Source organism: Panicum virgatum, chromosome 1K (genome assembly GCF_016808335.1).
Source record: "Panicum virgatum strain AP13 chromosome 1K, P.virgatum_v5, whole genome shotgun sequence".
Taxonomy (NCBI): domain Eukaryota; kingdom Viridiplantae; phylum Streptophyta; class Magnoliopsida; order Poales; family Poaceae; genus Panicum; species Panicum virgatum.
Genome location: NC_053136.1, coordinates 32,671,879 through 32,693,942, shown reverse-complemented (window position 1 = coordinate 32,693,942; position 22,064 = coordinate 32,671,879).

Genomic DNA, 22,064 nt, shown 5'->3' with positions numbered 1-22,064 from the left:
CATGGATGATTCGCTAGTCACAGTCGGGGAACAGCACCAGGCACAGTCAATAAGATACCGGGGTGTCATCTGACGGCTCACTTTGTCTGGCCTCCCGATCGCGCCACACAGTCCGGGATCGTCGTGGCTACAGCGCGGCCGCATCACGTCGATCGCGGGGATGCGGTGGAGGAGCGAGCGAGTGGTCGTCCTCCTGCTCTCGGTCTCTCGGAGCTTCGCGAGATGGGCCGGGGATCGGAGGAGATCGATCTGGCGAGCTCGCTCAGCTCGGCGCTCCTCGACCGTCGGCGTGGCACCGGCACGCCCGGCCGTTCCACGACGGCGTGCGTCCGTGGTCTTGAGATCGAGCGGCGGCCGGGCGGGCGGCGAAAAGCTAGGCACGAGGGGTGTGCACTGGGCCGGACAACACATCTCCGCTAGCTAGCTTCTCTGATGACAGCACATGAGGCCGGCCGGCCGGGCCGTGTCAGAGATTCATATGGATCGGGCGATGCGGGTATCAGCGTCACTCGACGAGATGGTCTTCTCACAGTGACCGGATTGAATCAGCAGCTGTGTGTGTGCTTGCTGTGCTCGCCTCGACTCGACCGGCCGGATGCGATTTAATTAATTAATTAGTATTATTCAGTTCTAGCTTGTCACAAGTCATCATCAGTCACACTACTACTACTACTACACTACTAAGCTAGCTGCTAGCTAGGTAAGCGGATCGATCTAGTAGCCAGAGAAGAGGCAGGCTCGATCGATCACCGATCCGCACAAATGGGGGATGCGGCGGATGAACAGTCCCCGTCGACCGATCGATCCATCAACCCGGACGGATCGGAGGAGAACGGAAAATCAATCTCGCCAACCTTATTAGGTATCGTATCATCACTACTCGATCATTGATTGCTGCTCACACTTACTGTCTAACTAGATGGAGCATTCGATCATCGGTCGATCGCACACCGTCCGTCCGTTCATTAATTGATCAACAAACACTTTCCGTATTGATGCTGCGGCCGCCACGCGTCGCTAGGTGACGCTACTGAACCTTTTTTTTTTCATTCCTTTTCTCTCCTTTGGACTCTGGTTACTCACCGTACTGACAGGCGTTCGATCTGGTACTACGCCCCAGATATTTGTGAAAGTAACCACTGCTGATAAGGTTGCATGCTTTGGTTTCACACATCACGCACGCAGCCTCACAGTGCAGCTATAGTAGGAATAAGCTTCTGTTCTCGTCTTCTTGACTTGTTTGGAGGAAAAAACCTAACAGATTCCGGGGCCAGCCGTGACCCTTATCGCTCCCAACTTATTACTATCTTTGTGTTACCTGGCCGGCTACTAGTAGTAGTAGTTGCTTCTAGGGTAAAACTTGTCAGATACCGGCGGTGGACGCATACAATGCGGCTATTCTGAGATGCATGCAGTTTACCAAAATTTGTCTGGTTGCGTTTATTTCAGGGGATGAAGAGTATTTCTCCTCAAGCATATCATACTATTGCTCCAACGACCATAAGCTTTAATGTTGCCTTTTTTCTCTCTCTCTTGAAGAGAGGCTTTACCCTATTTCCATTACTTAATGTTGCCTTTTTGGAACCCTTAATTATACTCGATTTCAGGGAGTACAGAATGCATGGAAACTTTGGAGTTGCTTTTCGGAAACCACGCACGCAAATGTTTCAAATGGCGTGCATTCTGTGCAACCTTAATTTTAACAGAGCTTTTTGGGCGAATTGAATATACTAGTCTTGAAGCGAAGCAGAAACAAAAACCCTGAAATATTGCATTTAAGGTAACATGCTTGTTTAGAACCCCCTAGCCTGTTGGTAACACACACACACACACTCGCTCTTAAACGAGGCAGCAGTACCTGCACTGTGCTGCGACCAACCTCTGTACGAAATATATATAGCAGCTTGCAGCTGCCTTGGTGATGCTCATCGGTCCCCCAAGCGGGAAAAGGGGCAGCGCCCCTGCACATGCCCTAATGTCCAAGACGTACCAGCTTTCGGGACACGTGCCAGCAGGCGCACGCACAGCCGTACCCGTACCCGTACCCGCGGCCGCGCGCGGGGCAGTGGCACGTCGCGTCGTGTTTGTCTGGACCACGCGACGGACGTTGCACGCACGCACGAACGAATAATATCGCGCCGTGCGCCGTGCGCCGTGCGCCGCACGCGATCCGTTCGTCCATCCTCGGTCGTGTGCGCGTTCTGATCGGGACGGCGAGCGAGGGAGCTCGGAGAGTGGTTCGATCTCTACTATACTATACTACTAGACCTACTCCTAGCTAGCTAGATGGCCTGGTGCTTGCCAGTCCGATGACCGAGGCAAGTAGTAGTGTACGGGTACCTGTTTCTGGGGAGGAGGCTCCGATCCCTGTTGTTGGCTTGGCAACGTGCGTGTCGGATGCTGCTGGTTGCATCCTCGGCAAACAACTCTTTTATGTTGGTGAAAGAGAGGAGGCAGTGGCCGGCTGGACCCTGGGGGCAGAGGGATCGGAGTAGGATGCTGCAGGCTGCCGTGCAGCGTGCACATCGGCTGATGATCAGCACATAGCTAGCACAGAATCTACATCGACTACAGCTGCTAATAAGTTGCAGCTGCAGGCTTGGCACTGGCAGAGGCTTGCATTGGATCGGTCCGTACGTAGTGTGACCAGGCGAGGCCGCGCGCTGGTCCTCCCGCCGGTTTCGTACGTTGGAACGAACGCGAACCAACGGCCGAGGGCGCTCCGCCCGGCCGGTCGGCCCCAAAATTGAATGCACATGACAGTGTCCACGCAACCATGCATCGTCCATCCATTCATCATCCATCATTCACGACACGGTGTGTGTGTGTGTGAGTGTGTGTTAGCTAGCTAGTCCGATCCATCGAAATATGCTCGCATTGCATGCATGCCCGGGCAGTTACGAGGACGGCTCCCCGGGCTAATATATATTAACCACGCGCGATTTGGTTACGGGTAATCTAGCCCAGCCCATTCACGATTATACGTATATATTTTGGACGGTAACAAACAAACAAAGCACAAGTAGCGTAGTACCCACCGAATACCGATCGATCTGGTATATGGTAGCTAGCTACTCCCTAGTATCCTCCCTTTCCTCCTCCCTACTATAAATGGGCCAACATGGTTTAGGAACGAAAGCTCATAAATGGCAAATGATTTGCTTGCTTATTAGTCGTTCCGCCGGTGCCTGCCACGTCCCAGACCAGACTTTCATTTCCGCCGACTAGGCGGTTGGAAGATCCCGCGCGTCATGTGCTGATGTGCCATCGACCACGGTCCACTCATCCTCTGCCTGGCTACCATGGTGTTCACTCCGAGCTAAGCTTGATTTATGGTTTTTTTTTTGAGGGGGAGCTAAGCTTGATTTATGTGTTTTGCTGTTTTGGAAAAAGAATAGCTTAATGCAAATAAACAGATGGGCTGAAGGATACCATCGCAAGTGGGCCGCCGAGAAAATCGAGTTGATATACTAAGCCAAGTAGCAACTTTTGCTACCAGCCGTCCGGCCCATACAACGATGCATTAGGCCCATGAATTAGTTTGGGTCGTTTGTGTAGGAGCATAATATCTCTCTCCGCTCCTCCTAAGCACGAGTTTATTATGGGCTGCTATTGTAAATGGGCTGAAGTTTTATTTCATCACAACGTGTGCTTCGCAGGCCTACATCATCCTATATTCCAGCCGAGGACCATATATGCAAGGCATATTCTTTGTGTTTTTGTGCACATAGTCTACGCATGTTAATTAAATTATTACACTGCTTTTTATAGAGCCCTTCTTTCGACGGTTGCTAGATCTCATTGTAAGCATTAGTGATTTTTGCAGTCTTCAATGTCTTGTGCCTTGTGTGGTGGTGGTGTTTGCAGGTGTCCCTTTTCTTTGCTGCTTTTTCAATGCATTATTCAAGCTTCGGTGGACGACGAATAATTATTTGGAGAAGATGACAAGAGAACTCTTCGATATATTTTATTATGTCATTTTTGTGTCAAATTTTTTTACTTTTATGACACTAATTATTTTTTATATGAATCAGATGATATGAGACATCTTTTCAGGGCCTTTCTAAAAAAAAGGTGGACGTCAAACAACAAGAATAGAGTATACAGAGTCACAGAGAGAAATGAGCTGTACTACAGGGGTAACAGAAATATAACAGCCGTTGCAAAATTATATCAGAATTTGACAAACAACCAGAGTATATCAAGAGTAGTTGTTGGGTACTGGAATCATTATTTCGCGTGCATGACAGGTTATGTCGCTCTCTCGTGCATTTGTACGCATTTATGGTACATTTTTTTCTATATAGTTTCACTAACTAATTTAGTTGGAACAAAAGGTACTTTCTTTTCATTTTTTTTCTTTCTTTTCTTCTCTGTGTACTTTTCAAGCATTAAAGCACCCCTCACCAAACGATCTTACCTCCACCGACCACGAGGGGCGTATCTAGGGGTGGCCCGTCCAAAGCACTCTTAGATGCTTTTATTTATTTTTAGAAAAGTAGCTACTAATTATTTCTAACATACCATCATTTAAAATTAAATTAAGGAGATAAAAAATTAGAAATTATATTCTTTTATAAGACTAAGGGTCTGTTTGGTGGGGCTAAAGTTGAATGCTAAATTGTAGCGTCTATTAGCACTTATACCTTTTAATATTTTTAAGTCCTCGCTAAACCTTAGCCCACTCTATTAGCACTCATGTTTGGATGCACTCGTCTAAAGTTTAGCATTTTCATCCATTAGCAGTTAGATCCAAACATGATCGAAACTGACTTAGGGTCCGTTTAGATTCAAGTGCTAATGGTAGCTAATGGGATGAGCTAAACTTTTGCTAAAACTAAAAAAAATAGCTTACGTATAGTTGCTAGTATGTGCTGAAATTTATTAGCACTCAAGTTTAGCTCTCTAAATTTATCCTTATTCACTAATATATCTAAAGAAAATTTTTTATTGGACCACCCTAACTTAAAATTCTAGATTTGTCACTGCCGACCACCGCGCAAAGCTAAATGGAGACCAGATTGCTGGTAACACATAGGAAACCTCTCACTAACGCCAAAAATCAAATGCACGATCCATTCACGCACATAAACATCAAATGGAACCCCCAAAATCCAGGGCATGATCCATACGGATCGGACCTACCTTTCTCTTTACTCAAAGCAAGCGGTTGAACAACACTCAAAGCCGTTAAGCGGTTGAAGCGAGCTGTGGTCCCTCTACCAACACCGTTTATATATGTATATGAAGCCCAGCGCATGCACGCCGGCCGGTGCCCGGTAGGAAGCTTGCAGCTAGCGATTAGGCGCCATGGCATTACCGTACCCACCGGGTCGGGACACGCAAACAGCCGAGGACGGAAAGGTGATCCAGGGCATCCCTTTCCTTTGGCTGCTACTCTACCTCGTTGGCAGCATGGCCTATTATTTGTGAACGAAAACAAATCAAGAACACGCAGCGTTCTGGAAAAGAAAATCCTAACCTCATCCAACGCCCGCACGTACCTCCTATTCTTTCTTCATTTCAACGGCGTTTGTAGATGTTCTAGTGGTCTACTCACCCTAGAACAACTCAAGGCGCGCTTGCCCGACGGGATCCCACCCGAGCTAGCATCCGTTGGATCTTTGTCAGTCTTCTCAATAAACCTGCTGTCTAACCAGTGTATCAAACCGGCCCAACAATCTGCGCAGTTGCACCGCAAGATGCACCTGCGTGCTCCACGTTTGAGTGCTCGGTCCGAATTGATTCTTGCATGCACATGCACTTTCTAAATAGAGTAGAATGACATGTTTTTTTGATAAAATTTGAATGCCAGGATGACTAGTATTTTGGGACGGAGGGAGTAGGTGGATAGGCCAAAAATGTTAATTTTAATTTTTGGTCAAAGTTTCTAAGCTTTTTTTTTTTTCAAAACACAGTACGGACACTTACGTGCACTCACCCCTATGAATACATGTATGCAACCGTAGCTACCTCAAGATTGATGAAGGCATCATAGACACCTCGCTGTAAAGAATAGCGCCTGTTAAATTTAGAAATAAATCTAAAAAATGCAAACACAAGTGGCTATGACTTGTAAAATATTTAAACCTAGGTGGACTGGTTCCACCACATAGAACTTTAGCAACAGAGCTGCACATAGTCCGCGGATCTAATTTATTATTGCCGCCAGAGATGACAGTTAATAAGCATATCAAAAGATGGCGCTAAACTTCTTTTCCTTGAAAAAGACCCATATAGGAAGTATGCGGTCCACTTGATAAAAAGAAAAGAGATCAACCCGGTTGAGTGTGGTTACTCCATAGCAGGGTCCGTAAGAGCAAGACTAATAATACAGTCAGTTGTTGTTGTAAGAATTTTCGCAGCCTACTTAACCCATTCATATAGTAGTAAACCCCACACCATTAATGTAAGATCTATTTGTCTTTCTCACAAGATTTTTTAGTTTTTGTGTCGAAGCTGACTGCAAACTTGCAGCCCGTTACTCCTCTCATCTTTTCTCTCCACCTCAGCATTTAGCGTGCTTGCAATCCATTATAATACTTGCTCTAACTAGCAAAATATATAATTTTTTTAGATAATGGAATTTTACGGCAAAATATTAGCTTGTAGTAAACAAACTGTTACCCAAGCAAAGAAGAGTTTGACGGAATGGATTGAGATTGGAGTAGACGTTTGCGCCGTGCCGGGAAGTAGCACGAACTACAATGAGCCGGCCGACTAGCCGTAATCGTAATCCGCGAAGCAGCAGCAGCAGCAGCTGACCCAAGGAAAGAAGAGTTTGACTTGCTCCGTCCGAGGCGGCGCCCGAATCGCGTCCGGAAGCCGGCCCAGGAGCCCGACGAGCGACGACAACCCGGGCGGCGACAGCGATTCTCTGAGAAGTTGGGGCAGGCGGCATGGGTCCAGGCAGGAGCCTACACTTGCTTGCGGGATGTCGCTCGTGTCACCGACTCACCGCCCGGGACGGAACGGCCACGCCGCCCCAAAAAGACACCGCGTGCTGCTTCTCGCCCGCTGCCTGCGCCCTCCCTGTCCCTGCCGCGCGCTGCTGCTGCTGCTTCCTCTGTCCGCGAGCGCGCGTCCTCGCGCGCGCCTGCGTCCGTCTACGGCTAGCCGACGGCGGGGGCGTACGGCGCTAGCGTCGCGGTTAGGTCATGGCTCAGCAGAGTCAGTCCTCCATAGAAAGAAAGGAGTCAAATAAAGCACCCTGATGCGGCTCTGGCCTGCGAGGAAAAAAGTTGGTTTTTGGGAGCAGCGTGTGGGCGCATGCACTGCTTGCTTCGGTGCTCTGTGCTAGTGTGCTGTGTGTGCGCGACCGTGCACGTAGCTCTGCGCGACCATGCACGTGGTCGCGTGCATGTGGAGGTGTCGGTTGCCACGGCTCCGTGCTTGTCCGATCCCCCAGCGGCGATCGATCGACGATCGACCAAGTGTGCCGCACATGGCAGCCGCCGGCCGGCCGGCCGGCCGGAGTAGTAATTGTAATTCATTTTGCTACTGCATACTATACGTACGTTGGCCGGCCGGCTCGCTCAGCTGGGAATGCCAGCCCAGCATCTCCAAGAGTCCAAAACAAGTTGTGCTTACGATAATCTACACTAATCTATCTGCCGCGCGCGGAGGGAGTAAATCCGCTCCAGTTTATTGAGGTTTAGAGTCGCGAAGGCCATCGGATCGGATCGGAGTACCAAGTGCGTGCCGAGGGAGCAAAAGCTAAAGGCAGCTCACGCCTGAGGCTGAGCAGTGACGACCAGCATGGCCATAGCCCATAGCCCATAGGAGAGGGCGCAGCGTGCAGCGCAGATCTGCGGCGCCGCGGGGAACGGGGGAACCACCGCTCCGCCGGAGAGGAAAGAGAGATACTACTACAGGTAGTGGGCGCGCGGCGCGGCGCGGATCGTGGCCCCTGGGGATGGGCGCCATGGGGATCGCGCGTGCCCGCGGCTGCGCCCCGCGCGGCCTGCAGCGGGGGGCCCGACAGCGCCGTCGTGCCGTGCCCCGTCGGCCCGCGCGCGCCACAGGGCTGTCGCCGGTGTCGGCCCCCCAATGCAACCAGAGCCGCCGTCGCGTCGTCCATCCCTATCGCTCCGATTTTCCCATTGATCGGATCGCCGCGCTAGAGCTTTGCTTGAGGCATGAGTGTGCGTTGGTCAGCGATGGACCCGCCGACGTCACCCCCGCGCGCGCCGGCCCCGAGCTCGCTCGCGACTCGCGAGACGTGACGTGACGTGGTCTCGTCGCCTCGCCTCGCCTCGCGGGCGGGGACCAGACACCGGAGGCCCGGAGCGCCGCTCGCCCGGTCCTGTACTCCTGTCTCTCAATCGATGTATACGTACGTACTCCCCCATCATGTCCTGCTCGGTTCGCAGCCAGCAACACAAAACCAAAATATTATTATAAGAACCAGCGAATTTCATCAGTTTCCTTGCACCAATTTGTTTTTTCAAGTGGATTGCCCCAATTTTTGAGTACGTACTGTCAGGCCAGTTCCGGTGAAAATAGTGTTGTCGGCATAGTTAACAAGACAATCGAGCTGCAGTGTCATGCTGATACATTTCATGACACTCTCTCACCTCTCTTTTCGTAATAAGACTGCCACATCAGCAAAATTAATGTGCATGACACTTTCACTGAAATTGATCTCGGTAGTGTGAATTTCGGTTGGTCTAATTTGTGTGTAGTATCTAGTATCAATTATATTTTTACGTGTAAAGCATCAGTGGTGTTGCATAAAATTAAATGATATAAGATGTTGCTGCACTGCACAGCACAGTTGCCGACTGGATCCCGGGCAGGAGCAGGAAAAAGGACGGCGGACGCGAACACAATCATGCTTGAGTCGGGTGAAACTGTCGGGCTATCCATTATTAAGGAGGAGGCTAAGCTCAGTCCAAACCCAGACTCTACTATAGAGTCTAAGACTCTTATTTATTGTGTTTTGTTGATGTGGCAGTATATTTATGGAAGAGAGAGGGAGAGAAATCAAGACTCCAAGTCTTATTTAGACTCTAAGTCTTCACACAAATCAAGAATGAATATGAGAGAGACAAGTGGGCCATATAAACCAAAATAACACACTTTGCATTAGGAAATATAGTTTCTTGTGATGGAGTCTTTGAGGCTTAGACTCTATGAGTGGAGTCTGCATTGGGACTGCCCTAACGTAGGAGAGAGTATTGGATGGTATGGCTCGACGGCCATATCCAACCCAAAACACTTACTATTAGTTTCTGTATTTGCATGTCAAGTAGACCCTATGTTCTGTGGATGGTTTTTACAAAATAAATTGCTATCCCATCTATATCTCTTCTCTCTTTTTTCTTCCTCCAATCCTCTCTTCTTTCGTCTCATATAGACATAGTTTCTTGCATCTTATGGATGATTTTTTTCAAAATAAACTACTAGCCCATCTACTCCAATCCTCTCTTCAATGTCTCACGTAAACATAGTCTCCTTATACGAGAACGTCTAGGGTTGGCATTGCCCTAGTAGCGATCTCCTGTGGTGGTAGTTGCTAGCCCTACTTTACTAGCAGGGGTACGAGTACGGTTGATGTGGGGGTGTAATTGCATACATGTGTGCGTGTGTTTTTTTGTCAGAGCGAGCGAGAGGCATCAGGCAAGGCATGCATGGGGGGCCTTGCTTTATACGGGCGCCGTGCCGAAAGCCGATTTGCCGGAGCCTTGCGCTCTTTTACCCCAACACTCATTAATGCCAGTCATACCGTTGCTGTTTCTCTTTCCTGCGTGCATGCATGCCTTGCCATGCCAGCCACCATCGACCGCGTACGGCCTCCCGTGGCTGTACTACAACCTCTGGCAGTGCCCTAGTGCGTGGGATCCATGCTCAGCAAAATGGTTTAACAAAAGACATATACAAAAATCTACAGAATTTGATTTTCGACTAGTCGAAAGCAGAGTAAACCTTCAAATTCTTCATTTTTGAGATTGTGTTTCGCTAGCGAGAAACATGCCTCGGATAAATTAGAACAACATTGTGCAATCCTTTGGCTAGTTTGGTGGGTTCTGATTATAAAATCATGAACATAGGACAGCCAGAAACCGAGTACTAAAAATGATTTTCTGCTAATTATAGTGAGTGGTAAAATGATTTTCAGCTCATTATTATAGTGAGTGGTAAAATGATTTTCTGTTGGATGAAGATGGCAATGATCGAATACATATATTCCTTTAAAAGTTATGATGTATATTACCTAGCTAAAACTGGACAGCAATATGAAATAGTTCAAAATCAGTTTGGGGAAATAACAAATATTCACTCACCATCGGGAAACTAATTAAACTCACCCATGAAAAAAAAAACTACGAACAGAATGTCCCGCTCAAACAAAAGGCCCATCATTATCTAAAAATAAATCAAAAGGCACGTTTGATGATGAAAATCGTCTGCATCGAGAACCTTGAATCCCCAAGTGTAAAGAAGCTCAACGTACGGCGCAGCTCAATTACTGATGGGGTGAGCTGGTGCTTGTGGCCGAAGCATCATACGCCGGTACGAAAGGGTAATGATAGGTTTGGGCTTGCAAATGCTGCAACTCTCGCAAGTTAATCTCGATTCATATCCAGACAGATGATCCAAAGCAACACTTTCCAGTACCAATTGTTTTATGCATGGCCTGAACGCTATCTAACGAGCAGCAAGCTAGTGGCACTATATAGTACTCCCATGCATAATTAAACGCTAACCCTTTTAGTTTGTCTCTAATTGCATGCGCCCGCGACATCTTTAAACCAAGTTGCTGTTTGCTTTAACGTGCCTGTACCTTTTTTCCCTTGATAAAGAGAGCGGCAGTAGCATTATTCTTTCTCCGTGGTACTCTGGCCAAAGTGCTCTTCAAAGCATGTACAATCTGTGTTGCTGGGTGCTAGCTAGTGACAGGAGATGCATGAGGAGAGCAGAGAGTATAGAGACCGACGTCAAGCAGCAAAGGACGCAAGCAAGCAGACACAGGAGAAGTACAGTGCCAAGTAGTTGTTATCTCGAACAAAGCAAATAAAAAGAGAGAGAGAGAGAGAGAGAGAGAGAGAGAGAGAGAGAGAGAGAGAGGCAAAACTAACGTAGCCCGTCCCCAGCTTCCCATGGGAAAAGGCTCGAGCCATCGAAACGAAGAAATCAAACAGAAATGGCGCCCCCTAAACCTAATCAAGCACAGCACTTCAGTACTGATATTGCATTGTTAATCTGTATAGTACAGTACAAACTCTCGTAGAATGGCATGGACTGTGGGCACGCATTTTGAACAAGATGTGATATTTTGAGGTGGAGAGGCTACATTGGTTAGGACTGATTCTTTCATTCTTTCTTGACAGGGGTACTGTTCTATTTAGTATATTTTAACTGTATCTAGCTAAGCTGCTAGTGCGATCACAATCGTTTTATTTGTTTCTAGGAGGCGAAAGGAAGAATTAAAATGGTTTAATTTCCCATTTGTAGTCTTCTGTTGCTATGTCTAGAGGGAACCTAAGCTAAAATATGTAAAGATGGCTTATGTTTTCTTATCTTTGTCTATAATACCAATCTTTATTTATACTCCATCGTGAAAGATGGCTAAAATGTGTAAAGCTAAAATGCGAATATGTCAAACGCATTTCCCCCCTTCATTTATTTACACTCCATATATAATGTGAAATAGGGTTTATCTATTTATGAGAGGTAGTAGCATTTAAGAAAATATAATGAATGAAAGAGTGTACATATTTCCGGTTTTGCCCCTACGGGCGTTTTAGTGTCTAGTTTGAGTCGAGGGTATTTTGGACTCCTGCGTGGGCACCTTAAATACCCCCTTCCCTCTTTCCTTTCTCCCTTGCGCCAGGCACCAAACAGAACTGCCGCCCAGACCCCTTGTCCTCTCTCCTGGCGCCCCCCTGCTCGTTCTCCTCTCTGTTCCTCCCTCCCCTCTCTAGGATTAGGACTTTAGGGATGGATTCTTGAGACGTTTTGTACTGAGATTGATCGGGAAAGGAGGCCCAATCCTCCTTGTGCCCTCCGGTGTTTTGAATTCAATTCAATCTCGTACGATTTGTGCTTTGTTTTGGATGATTTCGATTTTCCTTCGACGAATCTTGAGCACGAGATGACGAGTGGTTTCCTGATGATCGCGTGACTCTTTGAGGTGATTCTAATCCATCTAGCCTAGTGCTAAACCCCCCGAAATCACAAGTCTCTTCGAATCGACGTTTTTGTGTTCTTGAGAAAACCCCATTCTTGCTCGGCAATTCTTCGATTCCTCCCAAACCATGGAGTGAATCGTCGATTCCTTCCGTAGGACATGTTCACAAGTCCTTTGTGATCATGCCTGCAAAATTTGAGCTCTTTTGGATTTGATTTGATCCTCTAATCATCGAAATTTCCAAAGGTCGTGGGCTGGAAAAACGTTTCTGGACTCTGTTTTTCCTATCACCGAATAAACCGACGCTTTGAAGTTGTATGCGTCGGATCAACCGGTGAGTAGGTTTTTCGCACGTTAGGGTTTTCTGCTCTTCGCTTGGTTGCACCGGTGCATTAGCTCCACGTGCATCGGATCAACCGGAGATACTTATTTGCGGTGCTGCTTTGAGCGTTTAACCGGTGTATTGGAGTTTCCTAACGTCGGTTCATCCGGTGCTCTGCTTGGTCCTTTTGTTGCCTCTCTGGACAACTGCACCGGCGTTTTAGATTAGCTTACGTCGGTTTAACCGGTGCATGTTCAGCCCGTTTTGGTGTTTCTCTGGACAACTGCACCGACGCTAAGCTCCGATTTTGCCGGATCATCCGGTGTGTAACACCGGTTGAACCAACGCTGCTCAAACCCATCCGTCGGATCAACCGGTGCTCACTTTTTCTCAGCTGCCGACTTTGCTCATCGGTTGAACCGACGCTGTTCAAATCTGTGCGTCGGATCAACCGGTGAGTTATACCGTGCTGTTTCTTGCGCTGTTTCTTCGCGTATGCTTCCGTGTTACTTCTCGCTTATTCCTAGGGCTGTTTTGTATTAGTGTAGCTCCTCTATAGCTACTCAACACTTCACCTAGGACTTGAGGGTTGGGTGCGAACTTGGGACCTCACACCGAGCTTTCAATTGCGAAAATTTTCAATCGGCTCCCATTCACCCCCCTCTGGTCGCCTTTTCGGTCCCTTAGAAAATAATGTAGAAGTTTGTGGGACCGAAGCCGGCGACCAGAGGGGGGGTGAATGGGAGGCGATCAAAATTTCTTCCGAAATTCAAACCGTCGTCCTATATCCCGAAAATCACCCAAGCCCTCAAGCGTTCTGGCCAAAGTTTGGAATAGCTATTGAAAAGCTAAACCAACACAAAATGCCTCGAACGAACGAGTGAAAACCCAAAGTAATTCGGAAGCAATTCGGGAAAACAGCTGATCTGAACAGCCAGAACCGGTCTGACCGGTGCGATGGACCGGTCTGACCGGTCGTGTCTGTTCAAAAATGAGCAGACCGGTCTGACCGGTCGTGCCTACCGGTCTCACCGGTAGCACCCAGATAACCCTCGAGAAAATGGATTCAAACGGTGAATCTTGAGCAAACGACCACGAAAATCGACGAAACTTGGGGGATTGCTTCGCCCCTACCCCGGGAACATATCCCCAAAAGATCTCGGCCTAAAGAACAACGAATCTAGAGAATTATGGGGGAGATCAAAAGGGATTGGGGTTTTCTCAAATACTCGAAAACTTCAATTCTGAAGAGCTCATGATTCCAGAGGGATTGACACGAAGCTAGAAGCACAGGAATCACTCCAAAGAGCCCTACGAACCATCGCAATCAAGTGCATCAAAACCGAAACGAAAATCCATCACAAAAAGCACAAGAGGGACGGGATTGGTTTGATTCAAAAGCCTAGAGGGCACAAGGAGGATAGGGCCTCCTTTCCCAATCAAATCCAATACAAACTCTCACAAATCCATGGACAAATCTACTCTAAAGAGAGAAACAGGGGGAGGAGAACACAGGGGCGGCGGCCTGGAGAAACAGAGAGTCCACGAACAGATTACAAATGCCGCAATTAACCTAACATAAGTGAAGGGGTATTTATACCCGCGGGACCGGTCAGACCGGTGCGCTGGACCGGTCAGACCGGTGTGTTAGACCGGTCAGACCGGTGCCAGGGACCGGTCAGACCGGTTGGCCTGCAGCCCCCCTGTACATGATCTCATCCGACGGCCGAGGTTCTTTCTTCGAAACGAAGTCTTCTCCGCGATGCCGCCGTCTTGATGAAGATCCAGTCCGTGGTTTTGAAGGGTCCGCGAAACCCGGGTAGATGGCCGGTTTTGAGAAAACCGCCAAAACCTCACGCGCGGGAAGATTCCCGCGTCCACGTCGTGGCCCTAGACGCCGTTCCCGCCTCTGCCTTCTGACGGCCCTAGATGCCGCTCGACGCCCGTCACCTCCTCGCCCGCAGCGAGGCCCTAGACGCCGTCGACGCCCGTCGCCTCCGTCAGTCCCGAGACCGACGCCCGTGCCTCCACGATTTGGCGTCTTCAACCGCCGTCCGCCTCCTTGGTTTTGTGGCGCAAACCAAGAAACCCGCCTTCCGTCGCCGCTTGCGCCCTCGATCCAGGAGTGGACGCCACAGCTGCCGCCCGGTCCGAGCTCCGGTCCCGGCTGCCCTTCACCGCCGTCCACCGCAGGGTCCATCGCCCACAGCACCTCCATGGCAGCTCCCCGTCGACACTCGACGCCCGTGTACCTGCAATCCAAAGACCAAGCGCACGATCACACCGCACGGTTGACAATTCACTCATCACAAGCAGGATAGAGTACTCAACATTCCTCAATCTCCCCCTTGATGAGTGCATTGTCAACACACCAATAACAAACCAAGAGAAGTGAAACCAAAGAAGAACAAAGAAGCACGAAAGAGAAGAACTCAAGCAAGTGACAAAAAGCTCAGAAAGGCAAGAACAGTTACTTACTCAAGCACAGATCGATCCCCTAAGACAAGGGCAACGGCTCGACGCAGTCATGCAAGCAGCAGAGGGAAAATGAGAAAACCAGGAGCCAAAACCAAAGCAGAAACTCCACAAGCAAAGTTTTTCCCTCTCACATGTGCAACTCTCCCAAAATGATGCACTCTCAAAGCCCTGTGCACAACAAGTTTTTCAAAAATCAAACGAGTCTCCCCCTTGTTCGATCACTTCTCTCAAAATTCTCCCCCTTGTTGGCACATGCACACATCAAGTCTAAAAAGACCTACAGCTCCCCCTGAAGCTGAGACTCCCCCTGAACAGATGCTATGCAATGAATGTAATGCAGGAGGTGTAAGTGAAAGCATTCAGGAATACAAGGATATGAACAACATCTAGTCACAAGCACGTGTGCATCCCAAAAACAAGACCTGCATCTAGCTCAACAGGGTATATCATATCAGTCTAGAGCTAGGCAAGTTCAGTTTATGAGAAATAAAAGCATCACCCATGATCTAGCACTAACAAGTAGGGAATGAAAAGCAGTGCTACTCATACTCATACAGGTGAGCCAAAACAGCCAAAACAAGTTGCCAACATTCACTTTTCAATCATTTTTTTATATCAAGCAATTCTAAGTGCCAGGGGTTGAAAGCTTGTCATGCTTTACTTAGCAACGAGGCCAAGCCTATGCCAAAAGACAATCAGAAGCTTAAAGCACTCGTTTCAGTCATGCACAGCCTTGCCCGGGTTCTCACAAGTGCAAAGTGAGCCGTCCCGAAAGCTCGATCAGTGCGACAAGCAATCCCACCTGGATCTTTTTCATCCATTTCCAGAACAGTTCAATCAATTTTATCAGATTTAGATCATTTCAAATATGAATTGCTGAACGAAAGGCCACACTAGCATGAATAAGATAGCAAAGCATATCAACACGCCCTAACATGCTAGTAGCCAAGACAGGGTGATCATGTTTTCATATTTTCAAATCAAAATAGCTTAACTCAGATGATGTCATATACACAGTGGAGCAAGCTATACATGATCAAGTTTATCAACTCACACTAGCAGGCACTAGAAGATCATAGCAATGTATACAAGAATGCTAGTACAAGTGAGACAATGCAAAATGCAAACATGTACAATGCATATGCACAATGCAACTACCAAACCTAGAAAACAAAGAGAAGCAAATAAAATCTACAAAGCTAACCAAAGAAAAGTCAGCAATCAAAATGGGTAACAAACCCCAAACTTCCCTCGCAAGCGAGCAAAAGTGTCATGCTCTAGCGGTTTGGTGAGGATATCTGCAGTTTGCCTCTCAGATGGGACATGGATCAAGTCTATGTGTCCTCTCTTATGGTTGTCTCGCAGGAAATGGAATCGGATGTCTATGTGCTTGGTTCTGGAGTGTAGGACAGGGTTCTTTGCAATGCTAATGGCTGACATGTTGTCTACAAAGATGGGAACCCTACCGAAACTCAAACCATAATCCTGCAAGGTTTGTTTCATCCAAAGTATCTGGGAGCAGCAGCTAGCAGCGGCAACATACTCAGCTTCTGTGGAAGAAAGCGCTACCCTAGCCTGCTTGCGAGAGGACCAAGACACCAAAGATGTACCGAGAAATTGACAAGTGCCGGATGTCGACTTGCGATCCAACCGACACCCACCGAAATCGGCATCAGAAAAGCCCACCAAAACCAGAGAAGAATCCGCAGAATACCAAAGACCAAATTCAGGGGTGAATTTCAAATACCTGAAGATGCGTTTCACCACCTGCCTGTGGGAGGTGCGCGGAGAAGCCAGGTACCGCGCACAAAGGCCGACACCGAACTGGATGTCTGGTCGCGTCGCCGTCAGGTACAGGAGAGAGCCGATCATGCTCCTGTACTCCTTCTGGTCCACCGCCTCGCCGTCCAAATCCTCATCAAGCGTCGTAGATGTGCTGATCGGAGTCGGCTGAGGAGACAAGTCACTCATGTGGAAGTTCCGCAGCAAGTCTCTTGTGTACTTGGCTTGATGGACAAAAGTGCCCTGAGGAGTTTGCTTGATCTGCAGCCCGAGGAAGAACTGCAACTCACCCATCATGCTCATCTCGAACTCCCTGGACATCTGCTCAGAAAACTTGGAGACAAGAGCGTGAGAAGAGCCACCAAAGATAATATCATCCACGTATATCTGAACTAAAAGAAAATCAGTGCCAGATCGCATGAGGAACAAAGTCTTATCCACACATCCCATTTTAAAACCCTGAGCCGGCAAAAAGGTTTTCAATCTATCATATCAAGCTCTAGGTGCCTGTTTCAAACCGTAAAGAGCTTTCTGAAGTTTATAAACACGGTTTGGAAACTTGGGATTTTTGAAACCAGGGGGTTGCTTTACATAAACCTCTTCTTCGATAAAACCATTCAAGAATGCAGATTTAACATCCATTTGGAAAACCTTAGAACCCTTGGAAGCAGCAAATGCAAGAAAGATTCGAATAGCTTCCAAACGAGCAACAGGAGCAAAGGTTTCCTCAAAATCAATACCCTCTTTTTGGCAAAACCCCTGGGCAACAAGACGAGCCTTGTTTCGAACAACCAAACCATCCTCACCCTGCTTGTTTTTGAAAACCCACTTCGTTCCGATGGGATTACAAGCAGGTGGAGGCTCGACTAAAACCCAAACTTGGTTTCTTTCAAAATTTTCAAGTTCCTCATGCATGGCATTGACCCAATTAGAATCAGAAAGAGCGTGTCCAATATCTTTGGGCTCAAAAGAGGTAACAAACGCTGAATGAGCAAAGCCAGCGATACTTGTTACCTTGGACCTGGTGACTCGCTCGTTGAGATCACCTAGCATCTGTTGAGGTGGATGGCGACGCTGAATATGTCGCGGTGCTTCCCGTGTCGAAGTCGCCTCCTCAACCAAAGCTGGTGCCTCCTCAGGTGCAGCTGGTGTAGCCTGAGTCACCTCCTCGAACAGCCTCCGGGAAGTAGACGTAGTAGGGTCGGGACCGTCGTCATCGTCCGAGCTCGTAGTAGAGATAGCTGGGTCCACAGCACGCGTGGTAGCCTCAGCCTCGCCATCTGCAGCTTCTTCCTCCTCATCTTCAAAGATGGAGGTGCCGAGCTCATCATCTCCTGCAACTTCAAAGACAGAAGAATTGCACGGTGCAGTCTCGTCGAAAGTGACTTCACAAGTCTCTCTGACGATGTTAGTATCAACAATCAACACATGGTACGCTCTAGAGTGAGAAGCATAACCGAGAAAAATGCCGTCAGACGAGCGAGACTCAAACTTATCAAAATTTCCATCTTTCAGCACAAAGCACCGGCAACCAAAAACTCTGAGATGGTCAACACGGGGCTGGCGTCCAAACCGCAACTCATAAGAAGTCCTGTGCATGAAAGCACGCAAGAAAATGTGGTTGGACACGTAACAAGCGGTGTTAACCGCCTCAGCCCAGTATTTGCGAGGAGTCCTATGCTCATCGAGCATCGTCCTCGCCATCTCAACCAGCGTCTGATTCTTCCGCTCTACAACTCCATTCTGCTGTGGAGTGTAGGGAGAAGAATACTGGTGTTCAAGACCTTGATCACTGCAAAAGACATCAAAACGAGCGTTTTTGAATTCTGTGCCATTGTCACTGCGGATCGCTCTCATGGCCTGGGGTAGCTTGTTTTTCAACCTCAAGATCAAGTCTCGAACAAATTCGAAAGCCTCATCCTTGGTTCTCATGAAAAAGACCCAAGAATAGCGAGAAAAGTCGTCCACAACCACAAGCACGTACCACTTCCCACCAACGGACATCACCCTGGAAGGACCGACAGTGTCCATGTGTAGCAACTCTCCAGGGTGAGAGGTCATCACCTGATTAACAGACGGATGTGAAGCGGCAATCATCTTACCGTGACGACAAGGATGGCAAACAAGGGTCTTCTCAAACTTCAATTTGGGCAATCCTCGGATCAGGCCAAGTGAGCTCAGTCTCGACAACAAATCGAAGCTCAAATGTCCTAGTCTCCTATGCCACTTCCATAAATCAGAAGAAGGACCAGCCATCAAGCAATGAGAAGGGCCAAAAGGAGTTCCAGAGAAGTCAACCAAGAAAACTCGATCGCGAGGTGTAATCCGGCAAACCAAATCTCCCCTGGAATCCAAAACACGCGAACAACCCTCCTTAAAGCGAACCTCAAACCCCTCATCAAGAAGTTGCGAGACAGAGAGCAAATTAAAACCAAGATTCGAAACCAAAGCAACCTCTCTCAGGGTAAAGCGATCAGAAACTTGAACAGCGCCAAGTCCACGTACCTTTCCTCTTCCATTATCCCCGAACACAATGTACTCCTTTGAGTGCATCGGGGTGAGGCTGGAGAACCATTTGTCATTTCCGGTCATGTGGCGCGAACAACCGGAGTCCATGATCCACCTGTTCTCCAAGCCTCCGACCTGCACATCAGTAGTGAGACAAAGGGTGAGCAAATTTCTCAACACTAGGGTTAGCAAAGTGAGAAGCAAACCAGTGTCGAGCCATTTGCTCTACAGAAGGGTTAGCAAAACCAGACAAAGCGTATCCCCCGTCCCGTCTACCGCGTGACTGACGAACACCACCGCGAGGAAAGCGTGGAGCCTCAAAACCTCCTCTAAAGCCTCGGTCTCGTGGTCCATAGCCGTACTGAAAACGACTAGGAGCACGGCCGGCAAAGCGACCACCTGCTGGAGCACGGTAACCACCACCGTCTCCCTGACCTCCACCTACACGGCGCGCCCTAGCATCTCGCCTATCACCACGCCGAGAAGGACCATGCACCCGAGCAGAGTACATGTCCGCGTTCCGTCTCTCCTGCTCTCTCCTCACAGCCCGCTTCCTCCTGAAGCAAAACTCCTCCAGGTGACCTTCCCTATCACAGAACTCGCAGTGGTACCTCACCTCACGCTTTGGAGGTGGAGGCCTAGCCTGCGGACGGGGAGGAGCGGCCCTCTTCTTCTGGGCAACCTGGGCTGTGGCAGCAGGGAGCGTGTCGAGGGGGTTCCTCAGCGCATTGGGCTTTGGAACCCAAACCTGTTTCTGCGAAGGTGCTTTCGGTGGTTCTTTAAGGACACCATCCGCGGGGTCAACAAGCGAAGGCTGCGTGCTCGTGCTAGCAGTGTTTCCAGCAGCCTTGCCAATCTTACCATACAACCTGTCAAAGTCTGACTTCGTGTATATGTAACCGACCCCAAACCAATCACCACGCTTGAACTGCTTAATCATCATGCCCAACTGCGGCTCACTGCTAGAAACCCAACTCAGAATCACCCTAAGATAGGTATTCTCATTCTCCAGGTTGGCTTTCTCTACCGCAAGACTATCTAAATCAGCAATCAAACCAGGGCAAACAGAGCAATCAATAGGTGGGCTAGACTCTACGACCTTAGTCTTTCCAAAAGACTTGATCAAAGCGTTCTTCTCCTCTAGCTCCAACATAAGTGTGGGACAAAGCTTACAAGCGCCAAGCAAAACTGGCCTAGACTTCATCTCCTCTAGCTCGCACACAACAGTAGCAAACTTAGACTGCAACGAAGCTAGATCAGACTTAAAGATATGACACTCCTCGCATTTAAGCACATCGCTAACAATAGGAGCATCCTTAACCAATTCTAGTTCATGCTTGGCCTTAGCGAGCTCATGAGACACGTCAGCAAGCGAAATCTTAGCAACATCTAAGTTCGCGATGTTCTCATCATGCTTGGCACGGAGAGCAACTAGATCGTTCATGTGAGATATGCAGCCTGCGCACTCATCTTCACTAGACTTCTCCCTAGCACAAGCCAGCTCAGCCTAAGCTTTCTACGCTCTCTAGCTGCTTCCTTAAGCAGCCTCTTCTGGTTGTCGAGAGCGGCGTACAACTCCCTAACCTCTGTATCAAGCAGGTCGATCGTGGAGTTTACCTCTGAATCGCTCTCGGATCCAGGAGAAGAGCCGGAGTGCGTCGGTGTAGCGTGTCCACCCGAAGACGCACGAGCACCATTGGCTTCGCCCGCCATGGTGCAGAAGCTCTTGCGTCGACCGGCCGCCAAGCAAAGACCGATGAAGCCGGTGGCTTCCTTGTCCCGCTTCTTCTTCTTCTTGTCGTCGTCATCGGAGGTCGGTGAAGAAGAGCGGTCGGTGTCGGAGCTCTTGTCGAGGTCGCTGATCTGCGCCAGGAAGGCCTTCTCCCGCTTCTTGGCCTTGTACTGGAAGCGCTTCTTGAGCGACTCCTTGTCAAAGCGTCCTCCCCGGTCACGACTGCGGTACTTGTGGCGCCGACGCTCCTTGTTGGAGCCCCCCTCGTCGCGGTCGCGGTGGCGGTAGTAGTCGAAGGAGTTGTTCTGGCCACCGCCGGACTTCTTGGGGCAATCGGCGACGAAGTGGTTCAGATCGCCGTAGTTGTAGCACCCGGGGTTCTTCTTCCTCTGCCTGTTGTGGTAGACGCATTGGAACTTGCTGATGAGGAGGCACAAGTCGTCGTCGCCCAGCGTCTCCAGCTGCTCATTTGAAACAGAAGGCAAAGAGGCAAGAGAAAAGCCAAGAGCAGAGTTAGCGTTAGAGCTCGATCCACCTGGGCCAGTCACAAGAGCGACGCTCTTGGAAGGAGGGACACCATTGAGCTTGGCTCGTGTCTGGTTATCCACCTCCGTGGCCTTGAGCTTGCTGAAAAGCTCGTTCACGGTCAGAGTCTCATAGCCTGCAGACTCAATGATCGTGTTCACCTTGAGATCCCACACAGAGCGGTCAAGTGCGTAAAGCAACTTGAGAGCCTTCTCGTGCTCTGTGTACTCAAGGGCACCAGCAGATCTGTTCGCATTGACCTTGTTCACAATCGACTGAAAACGACTGAGCATCAGGTCAACGCTCTCACCCGGCTCCTGTGTGAAGTTCTCGTACTCACGCCGGTGAGTCTCGAACAGTCTGGCCTTCACCTGAGGTGTACCCTCGTGGTAGTTCTCAAGACACATCCAAATCTTGTGGGCTTCCTGAAAACCCTGGACGCGTGAGAACTCTGCACGAGAAACGCCAGCGAATAAGGCATTGACAGCCTTGGCGTTAGCCTCGTGCTGGGTCACCTGAAGAGGCGTGGTCCGAACAGCCAGCACCATGTAAAGCTGGTTCGTGGTAATCTCCCAGACATCGGC